General features: G+C 42.7%; 1 protein-coding gene across 1 annotated transcript in view; it reads right to left on the minus strand.

Moving 5' to 3' along the window:
* Positions 1-19,866, minus strand: part of EPHA4 (EPH receptor A4) — a 104,568-nt gene that overhangs the window by 63,839 nt on the left and 20,863 nt on the right. The window lies entirely within an intron of this gene.

Here is a 19,866-nt window from a genome sequence, read left to right on the forward strand (position 1 = left end):
AGAGCACGACAAAAAGGGTGCAATTGGTTTATTCTATGACCACTTAAGGAATGGCAGCTGACAGTCAGACACTGCCAATTTTTAAGAGGGAGTGGGACAGGAACTCAACATGCCCGGAAATGGCACATCTCCCTCCTGGCAAGGCAGAATTCATTTGGCTCTTTCTCCCCAAGGGAGGAGATCAGCAAGGCTCTCCCCTGCTCAAAGCTGGGGCACAGCAGTAACTGCACCCCTGCTACCCAGGCCCACATGCATTTGCCAAGCTTTCGGTGACATCAGCTTCATAAAAGCAGGACTTACACAAAAGGCTTCTTTTACACCACTTGGAAAAAACTCATTAGCATCATTAATAACACATTTTCATGGTGGCTAACAGGTATGTCATCCTAGAAATTTCTCCCTTGGCTAGAGAAAAAAGCCCACCATCACCAGCACTGGCTTTTAGCACTGCAGAGAAGAGAGAAAATTCCCAGGCATGCAAATCAGTAAAAAAGAAAGGCTGTTCCCAGTATTTACCATGTGACTCACTCCCACATCTTGTCATTTATCACCTACACTACCTTTAGGGTTCCCCTGCTACACACAGGCTCCTGTTGGGAGGGCATAAGCCCCTGCATAGACAGGGCTCACTCTTACTGTTTCAACCTTCCCTCACTCTTTCCCTGCTTCTCTTATGAAGCCCTCCGGTGGGAAATGGAGAGGGATATTAGTAACACATTTATAAAAGAGCAAGTTACTTCATTCTTATTAGCCAAAGCTATTTATGAAATGTCCTTAACAAGTCCTGACTTTACGATGTGCCACAAGCCATCTGTGGGAGCACTGGGAGATCAGCCCGGTGTCACTGGCTGGGGCTGCCACAGGACCAGAGGGCCTTGGGAAAACATTGCTCAAGTGACTGAGATTTACGCTTCCACAGCTCACATGCATCGTGGTATTAGATAAGGTTCCACTTGCAAGGTGTGTTTTGGCCATGCTTCAAACAGCCTTGGGGTTCCCATTAAAATCAGCAGCTCCAGCTCTGGTAGGGAGAATTGCAGGGGTTAAACCCAAACTCACATATCAGGAACAATTATTTTTTTGTTGTTTCTTTTTGGTTTTGTTTTTTTTTTTTTTTGTTGGTGGTTTTTTGTTTGTTTGGGTTTTTTTTTTTTTTTTTTTTTTGGGGTTTTTTTTTGTGGTTTTTTTGTTTGTTTGTTTTTTTTTTTTTTTTTTTTTTTGTTTTGTTTTTTTTTTGTCCCTGAACGCAAATGCAAACCCACTACCTCTGGCCCACCAGTCAGGCACCAGCAGAATGCAAAGACAACATCTGAAAAACAGTTTATTCTTCCTGGGGTGGGAATTGCCCAACAAAACAAACAAACAAGGAAAATAACCCTTCTTTTTAATATATATATATTATTTGCACCATCTGGTGAGCAAGTTGCTGTATCACTGTGTGTCCTGGGTTTAACAACAGCAGCAGTGAAGTGGCAGATGCTGGTCTTAGACATTACTCCTGGTTTTCATTGTCACAGCTCAGATGAGAAATATGCCTAAATCTGCGTATGAGAGACACCCATGGGAAGGATCTTACTGTCACATATAAAGACAAGGCATTAAAAAACAGAATATAAGAGGAAACCAAGCTGACAAAATTATTTATATTATTCACCATTTTAACATTAAACAGGTAAAATCTAATATTACTCTTAATATGAATATCATAATCCACAGAAATCATTAAACAGTGAGCTATCTTTAGAATTTTTGGGGTATTAAAATACTTACCTATTCAACAATCTAGCTCAAGGCTGAAAATCCTATTTGGGCTATAACATGCTTCTAGACAGACAAGAAAATGTTGTAGGTAAAGATTTTTGTGACCATTCCTCCCTGTCTTTTCATACTCCATGGTTTAAAAGGGAATAGATGTATTCAGTGGGTACTGCAAGGTCAACACTCCGTAACTCAAGGATTTTTTCCCCCCTCATTTCATGCACTGTATTTTGTTTTCTACTATATTATGCCAAGTTCATTAATATTTCAAGACCTGAAGAAAGCTCTCCAAACACACTGGCTGCTCCTAAAGCACACACAGCCATTTTGCTTCAAAAATCAACTACTCCTGAAGACCGTTTTTTTCATTTTTGTGTGCTCAGAGATTCACCACATTTCACAACAGACATAAAAAGGCATTAGAGAACGTGCTGCATTAAACCAGGAGTTCTTTGCCCCCAAGAGCTCCATGGTAGCGCCACTTAAAAACTCGAACCTAATCCTGTAAAAGCTGTTCTTAGCATGAAGTGCTGCTGACACACCTATTACAACTACAGATGGACTTTTTTTTGAAGGGTAATGATTTAGTAGGCAAACAAGAAGCCTGTATAGAACTCATTCCCTGGAAGTCTTTATTGCTTGCTCATGACAAATCTTCACGCAGCTGCTTTTCTAGGAAGGATTTGCTGGGTGAGACCCAGCATGAATGGGGTTCTTACACAGTTTTCGAAAGATGCCTTTGTAAAAAGATTAGTTCACATGTGCAATGCAAACTTTGAGTTCAATTTCTTAGCTTTGCCTTAATTAGTTCTTTCTGTGAGGTTTCTTTTTGTTTTTTAAAGGAGAAAAAAGTTTTTCTCACATTCAGGTCACCCCCAAGTGTAACACGGTTACAATCAGCTGCACCACATTCAAGGGAAATTCTCAAACAAAAATATTTTCAGTTCACAGTTTTTCCTCAGAACAAATCACATTAATTTAAATAGACATCATCTTGAAATAATCATGTTGATATCTCTGAGTTTTAATATTAAAATCTATTTGATTTCTATTCCTCTTATAGCAAGATCTGGCAAACATTGCTGGTCATTATTACATGCCTTTTTCCTTCTTTTTTCCAAATATATCAGAGTGATGCATGTCAAAATTGCAAAAATTGCTCTGAAGAATTATGGAACTTCAGTCAAATCTAGATGTAAATTTTCTCAAGCTGTTTTTCCAACTCAGTTTTCACATTAAAACCTGATTTTCAGACTTAAAGATTCCTCAAAAAAAGATAAAGAATACATGTGTGGGCTGCAAAGTCTGCTTGCTTGGTCTCTCCAAGTGCTGAATTTTCTACTAACAAATTTCAGACAGCAATTTCAGAATTTAAAACTCATTGTGGATGGGGCTCTAATCACAATCTTTTTAAACACCGCTACAACAAAATACATGTATTAAATTGGTTTTAACTACTTTTAAATAAGCTATGTTCTTGGGCTTTTTTATTGGGGGCAGGGGAAATGTTTAGGAAAATTATTCTTTCAAATTTAGAGTTCTTTAAAAAAAAAATCCCCCAATACTTGCTCTTAAATTGTTCCTTTATCCTTGTGGAACTGGCAATAATTCTTTCCAAGTTTGGAAAAGGCTTGGCACACCTAATAGCCCTTTAAAAATAAATTTAAAATTGTGCACTGTTTGCAAAGGGTTGGATAAAGAAATAATCCCAACCTCTTTGCTGACAAGTTCCTAAAGCATTAGAAATGCAGTGCACATTTAAAACATCTCAGGGAGCTCCAGGCAGAGGCTCTGGCAGTGCCTGGAGGCTGAGCTGGGAGACACCCCTGAGCCTGGCTGGGATCTGAGCAGTGATGGGATGGGGAAGCCCCAAGCTGGGAACTGCTGGGCAGGAGCTCTGGCACAGCCCTGGACACCAGGGACCAAGGCCAGAAGAAATCCTGCTTGAAGCCTCAGCCTCTGCTGAAGAGGATTGTAACCATGAAAATACTCATTTCTGATTAGGACCTCATAAAGTGACTAGAGAGAAAGCCAAGCCCAGAAACGTGTTTTTATTTAAGTGAATCTAGTTAAGTCACTAAGCTGACGTTAGAAGCAAATGTGACAGAGATGTTGTGAAGTGCCCATTCACAGAAGCCCGTGGGATGAGGTCCTGCCCTGGCCAGCAGCACTGGCTGCAGAGCCATGGCCAGGAGATCCCTGAGCCAAAGGCTGAGCCCTCCACACAGGGAAAGGGCCCCCAAACAGGACAGGACCACAACCAAACCATGCTCCTGCTTCACCGTCCTGCCCAAAAGGAACCCTCTGTACCCCCAAGAACATTTATTATCATAGACAAGCAAGCAATCCTGCTAAAACCTGTGCAATCAGCTCAATTGTCAGAAGCTATGCATTCCAGCTCCCTTTCTTGAAGCAGAAAAATATGTTAGCTACATACTCAAGAAAACTTCAAAATTCCTTGAGAAGCAATTTTGAATCAAATCTCTCTCTGCACACAACAGAAGAGGGAAAACCACTTTGAAGTCAATGATTGTAGCCAACTTTAAAGATAAAGACTCCAAAATAGTACTCTTGGTGAAATGAAGGACAAGGCAAATAACTTAGTAAGAGATATTTCAATGTCACGTTTATACATTTCAGTGAGAAAAGAAATTTGTGTTTAAAGAGTTGAAAAAATACTTTGATAGCACATTTGATGTGTTTCATCACTGGTTACTTTTACTACAGCTTTTCTCTCTGGAAATATTTTGAGCTCACATTTTAACTGCACCCTTAGGAACAAAAAGTTACTTTTACTTTTCCCCTTGAATGTTGTTCTTAGTCTTTAAGAGGATGGGTTTTCTCTCTCACATCATAACAAAACTACATCTGCCACAAAAGCAGGCAGCATTTTCTTAGCTTACTTTTATTGTTATTACCATTTCTGAACAGATTTCTGTGTGTTAATTATAGAACTCAATTGTTTGGATAGTCTCTTTTGATGAGCTTTCTGCCCTGCACCATGAACCCCTCTGTTATTGTACAGCTGTTTTACTTCCAAATGCTCATCAGGGTTTTCTAATTGTCAAGCTGTCCCAGCAACCAGGTCTTTTGACCTAAAAGTCAAAGAAAGGGAGTCACCCTTGTCTCCCCGACATGAATACCCCAGCAGTCCCAGTAGCCCCCCTGATACCTACAAGACAAAGCCTTTCCAGATCATTGCCACTACAAGCATAATTTGGTTTGGGGTGAAATGAGAAGATTTGAAATAGGAAGAATTAATGAGTTTCTTGTAAAATTAAGTCATTCTCCTGGTCCAATCTAATTACTCACTGTAATGCCCCTGAGGGTAATAAATAAAGATCCTCAGAAGGCGAGCAGGGGAAAAAAAAAAAAAAGCTTTCTCTTAAGCATTTCTTAAAAGTCAAGTTGTAGAATGTGATGTGATATACCAAATGCTCTTTCCAAATAACGTCAGGTTCCTTTGATGTTCACATTGTAAGATCTTTGCCTCCTGTTAATAATGACTGTACTATTGCTACACATAGAAAGGAGCTCCCCATCTTTAGCTCGTATCTCTGATGAGAAAACCAGTATTTCTACACACTAAGCATGTATTTTCGATGCATGAGTGGCACAAGGAAACACAAAAATCCCACTGGGGAAGAGTCTAGACTGTTTGACTGCAGAGCACTTTTACTCCATGATTGGGTAAAAACTCAGGAAGTTAAAAACAGAAATAAAGGGACCTTGAAACATTAATATAGTATGATTTGAAATCCAAACTCTGAGTATCCAAGCCACTGGACCTGTACATGCAGATACCCTAGCAGGTTAAGCACTCAGACCTCCTTTGCAAAACTGCAGCATAAACCAAGTGGAGGAGCATTTCACACACCCAATCTGAACAATCATAAACGAAAAATTAAATATCTTTGGATATTTTTTCCCCAGTATAGGTTCCTTGGCTACAGGTCGGCCACTAGTGCTGTGGTTTGCTGATTAAAGGCTAGGGACTGATCCCATGATGCCTGTCACAGCAGGACTCAAACAAACATCTTTGGTAAATCTATGAGTACCTTGTCTGATTGTGCAACCATGGAGACATGATGATCAGCCTCGCTGGCAGGTGGCCAGATTTTTATTTGGCTCATGGGAGACTAGAAAGTCAGTTGCCTACTTCAGTTCAAGAAGTGAGGAGCAAGATCGATCTTTGGTGTGGAAACAAGCCACCATCACCATCCAAAGTCTCACTGAATCCTCAGGAGGGAAAGGGATGAGGCACTCATGCTAACTGCAAAGTGCCCATTGCCACAGCCTGTTAAAGACAGCAGGGAATGGCAGTGCACTGATATCAGCCAAATCCTGCTGCACCACCAGGCACATCCCATCAGGTCCACTTCACTTAAGTTCCTCTGTACTCAGTCCTCTCTTGGAATACTTCACTTTGACAGACTCTGGTGGACCTGGAGGGCCAGCAGCCAACACTGCCAGTGAGAGCCAAGGCAAAAAGGCATCCAGTGCCTCTGCCATGTCCTTGGTCACTAGGTCTCCTCCCCTGCTGAGCACTGGGACCGTGTTTTCCTCAGCCTTACCTATTGTGCCTGCAGGAGCAGATGTCCTTTGGCGTCCTTCATATCCCACACCAGACAAACTCCAGCCAAGCCTTGGCTTTCCCAACACCTCATCTGCATCTTTAGGCAATGGCTAGATGCCAGAATCCTCCTGGGTGCTTCTCCTGTGTGTCTGAGCTGTGCCAAGGGCTCCCTGCCCATCCACCTTGGCCTCCTGCAACATCCCCTTTACCTTCTGCAGCTGCTGTGCATGTGCTTGCAGCAGCTTGTCCTTTAAAACCCACCAGCCCATGTTAGCTTCTTCACTGCCCTCCTGATAAAACTCCTGAACAAGCCAAAATCTTCTGACCTGAATTCCAGAGCTTTCATTTTTTTTTTTAATATACGTGAAATCCAGGAAAACAAACCATGAAAACTAAAGTATCCAGTTCAGCAAAGTGCACAAGCACAACAGGACTGGACATGTGACACAGCAATCTGTTCAAGAGAGAACTACAGGCACTAACAAAACTCCCAGGTGTATGACACAAGAACCAGAATGGCCTATTAATCCCAGCCAAGGAGGTCCTGTTCACCTGGGCATCATTTTCTTTGCACAGCCTTCAGAGCCAATTGCCAGATGTTTTTGCCATGCACTTGGGCACTGCACACCATGGGCACAGACCCACGGCACCGCTGGCACGGCCACACTGCCAAATCCTCTCTGCACGGACAGGGTTTGTGGGTTGGGAGTGCCACTCCTAAGCAGCATCAGTTCTGTGTTTCACACAGAGAAACACTTTGCTTGTCTTCTACAGAAATATTACAAATCAACTTGTACCTCATGCAAAAGAAACGTAATTATGCTGGTAATGCAATCATTTCGAAAGCTTAAGTCTGCTTCATCAGCCTCCTTTTTCTAAAGAAACTAGATAGTCAAAATCATAAACTAAAAAATTCAACATATGCAATTCATATATTAAGTTTAATAGGTACATACGTAGAAAAGTCAAAAAATGAAAAATTAGCTTTTATTCTTAAAAATTATTAAGAATTATTTTTATCCTTGCTCCATAGCTGACAGATCATAACTGCTATAAAAACCTCTTCTTAGAAATATACAAATTCGAAAATCTCACATTTCTATGTATTAATAATAATAATACCTTACTGATGCAACCCTCTTCTCTGCTATAGCTGTGGTAGTTGGAGGGAATAGCTGGGGATAAGACTGACATTTCCCACATCATGCTCACTCCTGGTCTTTGACAGCACCCTGATCTCACGTCAGCTCTGGCAACCCTGCAAGCACACAAAGCTTCCAGCCCTGCACCAGAGGGGGGAACAGCTGGAAAATCTCACCAAGGAAAATCAGCCCCTGGACAGAACACTTGCTGCACTGGGTTTTTGTCTGCAATTAAAATAAAAATAGAAAGCTAAAAATTCAAGGACTAGGTGAAAAAAATTGTGACTGAAAATAACCACAAAAAAAAAAAAAAAAAAAAAAAACAAACCAAAAAAACAACAACGAACACCGTTTCTCAGCAAGAAGTCAGCACTTTCCACGAGGAGAGAAAATCCCAACCTGCTCTGCTCTCTACAGGAAGATATTTGCTAGGACTGGCAGTGGCAAGCGAAGCTGCTGAGGGCCACCAGCAGGAAGCACTGGGGACACTGTGCCTGCACAGTGGCACAGGGATGTGGCCCTTCCTTCCAGGCAGCAGAGCACTAAAAGCACACACAACTTCACATTTAAGTGCGCTGAGGAAGAGGAATGTGCTGCTGAACTGGGGACTTGGCAGGTCACTGTTTGCATTTTTACTTTTAAAAATTATTTCAACAATGGACAGATGCCGTGGTATGATAAAGCGCCGGAGCAGCCGTGTCCTTTGTGGGAGCAGAGAGCAGCCCAGCACACCCTGAGTGTGCTAAGAGCATCTTTAAAACACTGCTCTGAGCCACGAGTTCAGATGTTTTGCTCTTCAGAGTGCTCAGGCTGTCACTCTGCTCTATCACAGACTTCATCTAACTTTGAAAGTTTAATCACCTTTATACACAAGCTGTGAGAATTAAGGGATGAGTCAACTAATCAGTTTCAAATAATTAGTCAATTAGAAAAACAAGTTGATGGATTCCTTCAAACAGAAGCAGCACAAGGAGAATCACAAAACTGACACATTTTCAAGCAAACCTAAGATAATAAGGTGGGGGTTTTTTTTATAAAAAAACAGAACAGAAAATTGTGATTTTTGTTCTTTAGCAACTACATTTTACAGGGAGAAAGAAAATCCCTACTGAAATTTTATGATATACTCCAGTGAAAGCTGATTAATTGGCCTGAATCTCCACATTAACAAGCCCTAATCCTCTTGTCAGGAGACCTGCTTACAAGCTTCTCTCCCCAGTGGTGTAAAAGCACTGATGAGAACAGAGATCTGTATCTCAAAAGCACTGTCCAGCCAGCCTGGGATTATCTCTCTTCTCCTAAATCTTAACAGCTCCGTAGAAAGGCAATTAAACCTCCAAAGTTAGATAAGCCTATGATAGAGCACAGCATCAGCTTGAGTACTTCAAGACAGAAAGGCCCACCACAGAGTTCTGACATTACTGTTTAAAATGTCTATTTGGTCCTAACACAAGCATCAGCTCAGGGTCCTGGACTTTGCAAAGATTGTACTCGGAATATAAGCACTTAACACGATATTCCCCGTTATTTTAAAGGTCCTTGTATCTTATACAGGTTATTGAGACATTGCAAGTTAGCTGAAATAATTATTACATTAATACCCCTTAACAAATTGCCTATTGTTAAGAATTTGAGGATTGATCCTGCCCTTAAATCCCTTAATGCTGTCTCTTTTATGCAAGCGGAATTTCACTCTACAGCAGAACCCGGCATAGCTGTAATGTTTTCTGCTACTGTTTGAACTTGTATCATGAGTGTGATGGAGCCACATCATGCCAGCAAACTAAAAACTACAGTGTTTTTCTGGGCTTTTTTTGTTCTTGCTTTAACTGTGAGCAGCCTGGAACACAATTAAACCTCCTATCTCCAGAGCTACAGCAAGATGTCTTAATATGGTTTAATCATCACATCCTCTCTAGATGGCTGTACAACATTATATATAAACAACGAGGGGGGAAAAAAAAGCTATTTTGGTCTCCCCAGAGAATTGCTTGACACAAAGGTTTTGGAAGATGCCTAAATATAGACAGTTCTGGTGAGATCCGGGTCTATGCAAGATAACAACTCTGCACTATTTTTGACTGTTTAACAAAGACGCAGGGAACACAATGACTTCAAAAAACCACTGCTTTGGCTCTCTCCAGCGCTAAAGAAAATAGACAAGGTGCTTACAGAGTCATTTAGTTAGGGAAAAAAGAGTCCAACTACTAACTCTGCGCTGCCAAGTCCACCACCAAGCCATGTCCCTAGGTGCCACATCTACACATCTTTTAAATACCTTTGCTTCTGAGAGACTCCCATCAACCCCACTGTAAAAAACTATCAAACCTCTACTAAGTAGTACATCAATCAAACTAGTGGCATGCAAATCCTGATCCATTAAGTACTTCACACTTGATTACCCACGACACTTTAGAGAGGGTCATACACTGATGAGTTGCTTCTCTCTTCTTTGCCCTTTGCTATATGGAGCACATGAGCACTTTTAGTTCATTACCAATGCAAAATTTAGCACAAAGCTCAACTTCAGCAAGAGGAAAACAGCAGCTCAGTGGTTTGTCCTTTTCTCCCTAAATCTGCTCAAGCTGCATGTTTCTCTGTTCTACACAGATCCAACCTTTTCAGGAGTGTTGGACTTGAGGCACATGCAGCTGCACCCTTGTTTAAACGTGGCATTCCCTACTGAAGAGGTTCTGTAAAAGGAAGAATTAAACCACCCAGGATTTCCCTAGATGCCTTTTTTCTCCCCCAACTCTCTCCTAGATATGAAAACCAAGCTGAAGTTTCACAGAATGGATAAGGTTGGAAGGGACCACTGAAGGTTCTCCAACCTCTCAGCTCAAGCAGGGTTCTGTAGAGCACGTTACTCAGGATTGTGTCCAGACCACTTCTGAGCACTTCAGGGAAGGAGATTTGCCCCTCACTGAGCTAACCTACAAACCCCCAAACATGCCAGGAGCCATCTGGAAGCTATTCACCAGCACTTGTTCTCCCTTACAGCCTGAAGCTTCTCAGTGAGGGGCAGTCCCACAGCTACACAGGAGACCAAGACAGCTCTAACTGCTGGCTCTGCCACAGAGGCTGGGAACAGCTTGCCTGACTTGGCTCTGCCATTCACGGACACAGCAGTGTGTCTTAGAGAGGAAAAAACATTCATTTTCCTCCAAGCTGGTCTGGCCTCACATTCTGCTAACTTCCAGCTCATCTCTCTACAGATCATGGAAGATGCCTGTGCTATGGATAACCCTCTCACAGGAGTTAACAGCATGAAAGAAGCAGGGAGCAGAGGGAGAGAAAGCAGGGCTGCTCCTTTGAGTCCCCTAAATTGAAAGGGTAATTACACAGACATCCACAGTGTATGCTTCAATATCCCTGCCTCAGTTTATCCACTTAGGAAGTGGCAATAAGATTCACAATACATACACTAAAAGCTGTTGTGAGGTTTAATTAAGCAATAGAGCACTTGGAGATCTCCAGATAACAAGATGCCTATAAAACAAGAGGAGGTGATTATTTCTGATGAAACAAATCATGGCAACAGCCTTGCTCAGCAGGGAATACCCAGGGCTGCCTCAACTCTCCTTTTACAGCCTTGATGGAGGAAGCTTGTAGAGACTGTTTACCTGCTCTTTTGCATCTCAGGCTTTGGTAGGACATTCAAGAGGATGCAGCAAAATGCCTGCATGGGCTGCAGTCTCAGACATGTGAAATACAGCCCCAATTTAAAAATCAAAGAGCTGGGAATCTTCTCCTGTCAACAAGCCTTCCAATAGAGAAGAATAATTTAGCAAGAATAGCTGAAATCTCCCACCTTAGGGTGATTGGGTGGCTGTGAGGAGAAACGCGTTTTGGCAGTTCCCACATTCTTTTGTCAAACTTCTGTTGTCTGGGAAAGAGCAGAGTGCCAGAAGCCCTTGCAGGTGAATACCTTGGCTGTTTCATGCTCATTTGATTCAGAGCAATAGCGTGTTTATCTAGATGTTTGGAAAGTTATTAATGAGATCAGCAAATCCTTTCCATGTATAAATTGCAAATCACCTTCAGCAATGCCATGTAAGTTATCAAGTCAAGTGAGAACGTGCCTATTTATCTGTGATAGTCTTTTATCACCAATAAATAAAAGCAAGACAGGGAATTACCTCAGGAGAAAATAGCACTGAAGCAGAGTCTGTTAGGTCACCAACAGAAACAGCAGCACAGCAGAAGCCCTGTGAAGCTGTGCTTCATGACATTCTGAAGGATATGCCCAGGAGCAGCACTGCACCAATGCAGAAGGAGAAGGAAAGCAGCTCTCACTCCTGACCCCATTCAGGTGCATTCAGAATGCTTTCCACCACTCTGGTTCACCAGCACTTGCTCTGCACAGAGCAGATGTCTCCCCCAAGCCATCCTTGCACATCCCTGCAGACTGAAGGAAAGGCACTTGATGTGCAGAGGCTGGTTTGGAGGACCTGCTATCACAGCCCCAGCAAGCAAGAGGTTCAGAAAAAGAACAGCCAAAGACCAGTTTTATAAGGGGCTGCTGGGGGTTCTGGACAAGAAGAAATACAACTTCAGCAGGACTCAGCTTTTAAATCCTCTACTATCCTGAATTCATAAGATCTTTCATATCTTAAAATCAGAGCTCTGCCCAGCCATCTTCCAGGACCAGGCAACCCAGAGATTTACAACACAGCTGCTGCTCCAGGAGTAGAGGATTTGGCCCAGTAATGCAATGAACATATCACCTGGTAAAACTTTAAAATAGGGCTTTTTACAGAGGCAGACATTTAATGAATGCTTTAAGAACTCTTCAAGGGTCCTGCAGAAAGTCTCCCTTTTTATGAGAAGATAAATTAAATAAAGTCCTGGGGAAAAGAAGCCAATGTCAGGCATGACCAAAAATAGCTGTGATAGGTCTCTTCTGTCCCAGCTTAGTACTTGCCAGGCAGCTCCAGGGAGGTTCTCAGCAAACACACCAGTGAGCAGGAGAAATGATGAATTACAAAAGGATGGCAGGGCCCTCTGACTTGCTCCAGAGGAAGCATCTGGAGTGTGAATCCACCTGCACCAGAGCAAAGCCACAGTGGCTGAAAGCCTACATGGTGGAGGTGCCTGTTGCTCCTGTGGGAGATGGAGCTCACACTCTGGGCACTGCAGAAGGCACCAACCATGGCTTGATAACACAGTTTCAAGACCAGCTCCAGCATGAGGAACAAACCCACAGCTGAGCCAGCTGCTAAAGCAAAGGAAGACTTCTCAAGTGACTGGGTTAATACCAACTACTGCTCTTCCCTCTCTCCATACAGATCCCAGGATGCCAATCCCATCCCCAGTGGGGCTTTGTCACGTTGTCCCGAGCCTCCTGCAGCCCTGGTCACCAGAGCAGGTACCCAGAGGGCACACACAGTCCCCAGGCTGGGACAGAGGTCAGCACACAGCCCAGCCCACAGAGCCTTCACTCCAGCAACGGTGACACACAAGAAGGAAAGCTTGCTTTCCAATTCCTGCCGGATGTCACACAGCTGCTAATTAGAAGAAAGTGACAAAACACAGTTTTGCTTCTTAATCTGGAAAAGCATCTGTCTCCAACAAAACTACTGGCAAATAAACTCAACAATAAGATTCCATTTGGGCTCAGAGGCCCCCATGGTTGACACGATAGTGCTATTTATTCAAATATCTACACAATACGTAAATTAGTGCAAGATAATAAAGACATTAATTGTGGTAACCATGGAGCTATTTAGAAATGTCCAAAAGCACCACTGACTTCAGTCCAGGCCACAAAAATTTACTCCAGCACAGAAGTGTGGTGGCAAGGCTGGAGCTGGCGCATGACTCACGCCCGCCCTGCTCACCTCACGCTCTTCCTGGTCCGATAAGCTATCAGCTCCTAGCTCTTATGAGCACTACTTTATCTGCTCTCACTAAACCATATCAAGACTTAATTCTGCCTCAACAATTAACAAAATGCTATCACCAACATCCCAATTGTATCTAAGATAGCTTAGGAGAGCGAGGTTTTAAAATGATCTTGACATGGTGATCTTACAGAAGTTAAACAAATTTGCTTGGGTATGCAGGACAATCTTTTTTCAGCATATATTTCTCATTTTTCAAGAGATCTCAAAGTCACACAGAGTAGCCTCCACTCCCACCTTCAGCCAAGACAGAACAGCTGAGGCAGAAATGGATTTTTTTTTTTCCCTTTTTCTCTCTGCCTCTGTCAACTACCAGTAGGGTCTTCTGGAAATAGAAATACCTTGCAAAATTTCATTGTCTTCCTCTGACTGCCGAGTTTTACACAGTGAAGCACCTTACAACTACAGATGGATAATCCTCTAGAGCAGCCCTAATGTCCACCTATGGCCAAGCACAGAAGGGTTACTTGCACTCTGCCTTTAACCATCAAAACTGAGTTCCCAGAAGATTTGTTAGGTTGCTCCAGCAAGGAGTCCTTCAGGGACCACCATCTGCTTGAATTTGCAAGCACTTTGTCACTTTTTTACCAACATTTTTACTAGACTATTAAAAAACCATAGGAGAGCCTGTACTTTCCAAAACTAATGTTCAGCTCAGCGTAGCAGTTTTCCATGTTCCTCACTTGTAATTACTTAGCACTTTCTCTTGCATGCATTCATTAAGAAATATAAATTTAAATAAACAAACCCCAGATTTTCTAGCAGAACCAAACCATTAAATTTGTACATAATCAAAACTTGAGGCAGTTAAGCAGAACAGGAGGAAATGTGCTGGCTGCAATGATTTAGTTATGGCGTGTCTGATGTGCCAAGTTTATTTTCTAGACATAATTTTCCTATGTGGAGGTGCAGCCAAACAGCAGCCACTAATGGATCAGTAAATCTGCACTGTGCCAGGCAGAGCCCCAAATACATGAGATCAGCAACCAACTGGGGGAAGAGAGGAGAAGGGGATTTTTGCTGTATTTTATTCTTATGTATTTGCTTACGCTTTGTGAATGAGACACTTAGGGCTATTTTTGCAGTTGTACCCAACCCATCATGGGAGATAAGGAATCTTTTATAAGACCCATATGAATCACTTTTGCCAACATTAAGTGGATTTTAGTATTGAAAACACTTAGTGACTTTATTCAGGCATGCACCAAAGAAGCCAAGGCCAACAGACAGAGCAGCTGCTCTGGGATATTAAAAGGTTTCCCAGAAATATTGTCAAGGAGCAGCCTCAGCATCCAGACAGCTCAGTGGTTACCTGAACACACAGAGAGCTGCTGCTGACTCATAACCCAATTGCACTGGAAATTCTGCAACCGGGGAGCACAGGGCTGCCCCAGAGCTCCTCCGCCTTGTTACGCAGAGCCCATGACAAAGAGCATTTGCAATTCAGAGCACTCACAGATTCAAGGTCAAAGTTTCCAAGTTTCAAGAATTCTCCATAAGTGCAAAGTCTAAAGCGCAAGTACCAACAGATTGATTTTTTTAGCGTCTACCTGAAGAAAACAATGAAGGCTATCATTAGTGCAGCTTCTTGAGGGGGACTTCCCTGCCAGTGTGTGTTAGAGACTTGCTAAACAAAATGTTCTGCAGTAAATCACATGGAAACGTGAACTCAGCAAATGCCAGAGGCACTGGCAGGCGGATATGAATGACAATCAGAAAGGCGTGTCCGGATGCTTGAGCCATGATGAAGTGCTCCTGAAATTTCACCTGCCCAGACTGGGACAAGAGGTTGTGGTCTTCAAAAAAAGAAAAAAAAAAAAAATTAAAAAAAAAAAATATATATATATATATAAGTAAAAGAGAGCACTTGATGTGCTAATTAGAGAGTAAACTGTGTCTGAACAGACATCCAAATATTCCAATGTCAGCAGGGAATAAAACCTAGAGATTGTGGGAATTAATCTGAATCAGACCTCACTAAATGGTCATGGCAAGGTTGGAGGAAGACAGTGCAAGCCAACAGTTATTGCAAGCACCTCTTCAGAGAGAAGACAATTTTTTTCACATAATCATTCATTTGTACTCATGGGCTTCTAAAATGGATTTAGCAGACCTCTGTTCATCTTCTCTAAGCTGCTTTTGACTTAGAAAACACACGGAACTGATAACAATCCTTGCAAATTTTGAGAAAGAAAAGCAGACAGCCACATACCTTAGCTGATTAAATGTTGAACATTAACATCCATTACCATCACCAGCAGCTAGAGATAGCTAACAAAGAGGAACACGAAATCACATTACTGCATTCAGCAAACCTTCAGAAAATGCTACTTTTCACAGTCAAAAATAGCATACCTTACCAGCCCAGATTTCATCAGCCCATTCTGTCAGCAGTAAAAGCTGCTTTCTAGGCCACGGCATTTTCCATTAATGCAATGTGATTTGCCATTGCATTTTGAGAAAGGTGAATGTATGATACTGAGAGATAATGGTCAGTAATCCAGAAATGAAAGCCTGAAACTCCTCATGTAGGGCAAGGTCAAAGAACAGCTGCCCATGGAAACCCCTGTACACAGAGACTTGCATACCACATTCTAACCAGTATTCCCAGGAGCTTTGTACTAAGGGTATTTTAAATAAACAGCAACATACATCTCAACAAATGATTTAAAAAAATGTGGAGATAATGACTTCTCATATGGCTTTACTACTGCTTGCACTTACAAATATATCGCCTTGGTAGTTTTATCTTCCACATTAGTTGATATTTAAGAAGTTCTTATTATTACTCACACTGTTCTGAGTGTTATAGCTGTTCCTAGTAACTGAGAGAGGAAAACAAGCCAAAATAAAACACAATGGTGTTTTTGAAGCCACAATGTAACATCCACGTGGGATAAAATACTGCCTGCGAGTTTCTAAGAACTGTGGTACCATAGAGAATTAGTGATGAAAAAGCTGGTGGAAGTTTTTGATAAAGACAACTACCTCTCATAAGTTACAAGCAAATGAAACAAAAATTAACAAGCTCCATAAAGCAATTAAAATCCAAAGAGTAAAGTAGATGTAATGACTCAACAGCCTGATCACTGCTCTCATAAAACCACCCTCATAATGCATGGTCTGAGTCTCCTCTATCACCATAAAATTAAACAGCAAATTGAAATTCTCCTCCTCTATCAGTGGGGTTTCAGTGATAGAATAGTTGTAAGGCAGGAGAAGCAGAGCCAAGGGCTGTGCGCTGAGAAGCCTCACAAGAAACCAGATCTGTGCACCACAGGATGCCCGAGTCTGGCTCGCCAGAGGCCAGCTATCAGCACTGCACGGCCTGCACGCTGTGTGCTGCTTTATCCATCCCACCCTTTAAAGACAATTAAGTGGGCACTGGCACTCACATCCTAAAGGCAAAGCACATCCCTCCTAGCAGTGGAAACAAGCCTGGAATGATTCTCCAGTGGGCTTAAAAAAAAAAAAAAATTAACTAACCAAACAATCCCCATCCCAAACTGTAGAAGGGAACAAACACCATGTAAACCCCTAATTTCTGCATTTTAAACCTGTCTCATTACTGGGTGGACAACCCTCCTCTTTCCATCCTGCCCTCTGCACTGCCAATAGAATACTGCTTACAACTTGATGTGATTTAGCCTTAAGAGAACATTCTAATTCTAGACTTGCACCCAGCTGAAAAGTTTCAAAGATGTTCTAAGACTCAATATAATGAAACAACTGGCCTTGGTCTTCCAAATAATAAGGCTTTTTTAGTGTTTCAAATAACCAACACACATTCCATGCATATTTAAACACATCTTTGTATTATTTCTTTATAAAGACAACTTTGGTCCTCACAAAAGAGGCTGTTCATGGTCTTAGGTAATGCAGAGTATATTAATTGGGCAATACCTCACACTTATTCTGGAATGCTAATTCAGACAGAGCCCAGCTCTCACTGCAGCCACTGTCACTTGCTGACTCTTTAGGGGGGTGGCAGTGAATCAGGAACACAACAGCACATTTGTGAGGTGAATTTCAAGCATGCTTGGTTGTCACAGTACAGCTTGAGCAGTGGCCCTGAACCACCAAAGCTGATGGGTTGAGATTTAACCACCTAGTTTTAGATGGCAGATGTCATCAGCAGTTTGGGATCAGCTTTTAACTTTGGATGGAGTAAGATAGTTCAAAAATTAACTAGATATCCCCTGCCAGTATCTATCACCAAGCCTCTGCCAGGAATGAAGCAACTCCTAGTCTCTGCTTATGCAGCTCATATCAAAGTTAACCTTCAAATTCATTATATTAGAGTCCATACTACATAATATCTTGGGGCACCGCCTGCCTGCAGAAAATATAAGCAGCATGTTTAAACAAATGGAATGGCTCATGAAGCATGAACCTCCCCAGCCTGGGTTGGAGCAGAGGAGCTCAAAGCAGCGAGGATTTGAATAGATGCCACTGCACCCCTCCCTCCTGCTGTCCCTAAGCCACTCCTGAGGCTGTGCCCTGCGGAAGGCTGAGGAGGGAAAGTGGAGCTCAGGTTCCCTGCAGGACAGGGAACTGGAGGCACCAGAGCGGGGCCCTCTGAAGCAGGAGATTGCTCAAGGAGCTCCAGGAGTGAACAGGGCAGCCTGGGGCTGCTTCTGCTGTGTGCTGGCTGGCACAGGCTGCCCAGGGCCACAGAGCCTGCTGAGCCCTCTCCTCCTACCCTTGGGACTGCAGGGGCTGAGGCAGCAAGGCTCTGGTGCCTCGGGCTGGGAGCAGCGCCGTGGGAAGGCTTGGCTCCACAGCACCTCCACATCTGCTCTCCAGCAAAGCCTGGTCCTCAGCCCCCTCCTCCTGCCCTTCCCATCAGTATCACCTGGACCAGAACTAGTGCTAGCCCAGCCCCTGCTGTCCTTCTCAGTTTAAGTACACCAGCTTGCCAGAGTTACCTTGTCCCAGTAAAGCCACCAGAGACATGCTGTGACTTGCAATGCTACCTCCTTTTATGCTTCCTTAAGGCACCCTCACATTGCCTTTCCTCTTTTTCAAAATGAAGCTTGGTTAAATCAATGCAAAATTAAACAGTGGACCAGAAGGATCCTTCTTTCCTTTAAAGGCTTTCCACTGACAAGTATTTTTGGCAACTGGTGTTTTTATGAGCTGGGTAATCACCTAGAATTCTACAAAATACCTCATTTGGGTTTTGATTATTTATGTGCTTCTTTCTTACACAAAAAGATGCAGTGAAACAGAAGCTCCCACAGCCAAGCCCTGCCGTGGGCACCATCGCTGCAGTTCAGGCGAGGACTCTGGGCACTGCCAGGTGACACATCCTTTCTCTCCACTTGGGAAACGTCACTGTTGACCCCAGCCCTTAATTTCCTGCTAATCCCTCCCTGTTGCAATGGCATTCCCAGCAAGAGCATTAAATAACAGCCTGGGGTACAAAAAGAGTGACTAACTCTTTACATTTCCAGTCATACATGTTAATCTCCCAACAGCAACAGCACTGACAAGCCCTTCCTGCAATACTCTATTTAGCAGACATTTTTTTTTTTTTCTGGGGAAAGATGCTCATAATCATATCTCAGAGCAATTAGAAACACAAATTGTTTTTCCCTTTCTCCTCGGAGGCACTGGCTGGCGGTGCCCTTGAAGTGCAGGCAGCCTGGGCAGGACAGGCAGGGCTGGCTGCTGCAGGGAGGGCTGAGCCCAGGGGCCAGGCTCAGCAGCCCTGCTCTGCAAAGCCGGGCTCAGGCAGAACTGCCTGGCTCAGGACCAGATGAAACCAGGCAGATGAGGAAGAAAGGATGAATTTTAAAAGGGGAAGAGCAGCCCAGTGGGCAGGACAGGTGACAACCCATGAGAAGAAGATGCTGCCCTCATTAGGGCTCAGTGTTTTTCAGACAAGGTTTGCTCGACCGGTACTGGGGAGCAGAGCACCCACCTCACATGAGAAAGCAAGCTCCTCATATAAGGTTAACAGGGGCACTGTAAACTTGTCATATTTTATTGCACTGGTATTGCACTCACCCATGAGAACACTACAATGGTCTTTATGACTCTAAGAAACTTCAGAATGTTTATACTAAAATCAACATGAGCCCTCAGCTTAAAAATATATTTCCAATTTTATTAAAATCTAGAAACCAAATGATTTGCTCACATTCACATAATTCAAAGGAATAGTCTTTCTCTGGCACTTCCCTAAGCTCAGGAGTTTATACTAGCAAACAAAATTAGTGTTGTAGGTTGAAGCTACTCTTTGATCTGCTAAATAAATCCACAGTAAATTCAGGTTCAATTACAGTATTCAAATTTATGACATCCACAGTGCTTTATGAAGTTAGTGACAAATGCCAGTTTCATATAGAAAACATGTATTAGCCTGCACAAGCCACAAAAAAAGGAAAAATCAATTGGCTCTATACAGATGCATCAAAATGTACTTTGACAGTTTTATACAGTCTTTTACATGCATTTGTCAATACATTTGATTGCAGCTATA

Source organism: Lonchura striata, chromosome 10, assembly GCF_046129695.1.
Source record: "Lonchura striata isolate bLonStr1 chromosome 10, bLonStr1.mat, whole genome shotgun sequence".
NCBI lineage: Eukaryota > Metazoa > Chordata > Aves > Passeriformes > Estrildidae > Lonchura > Lonchura striata.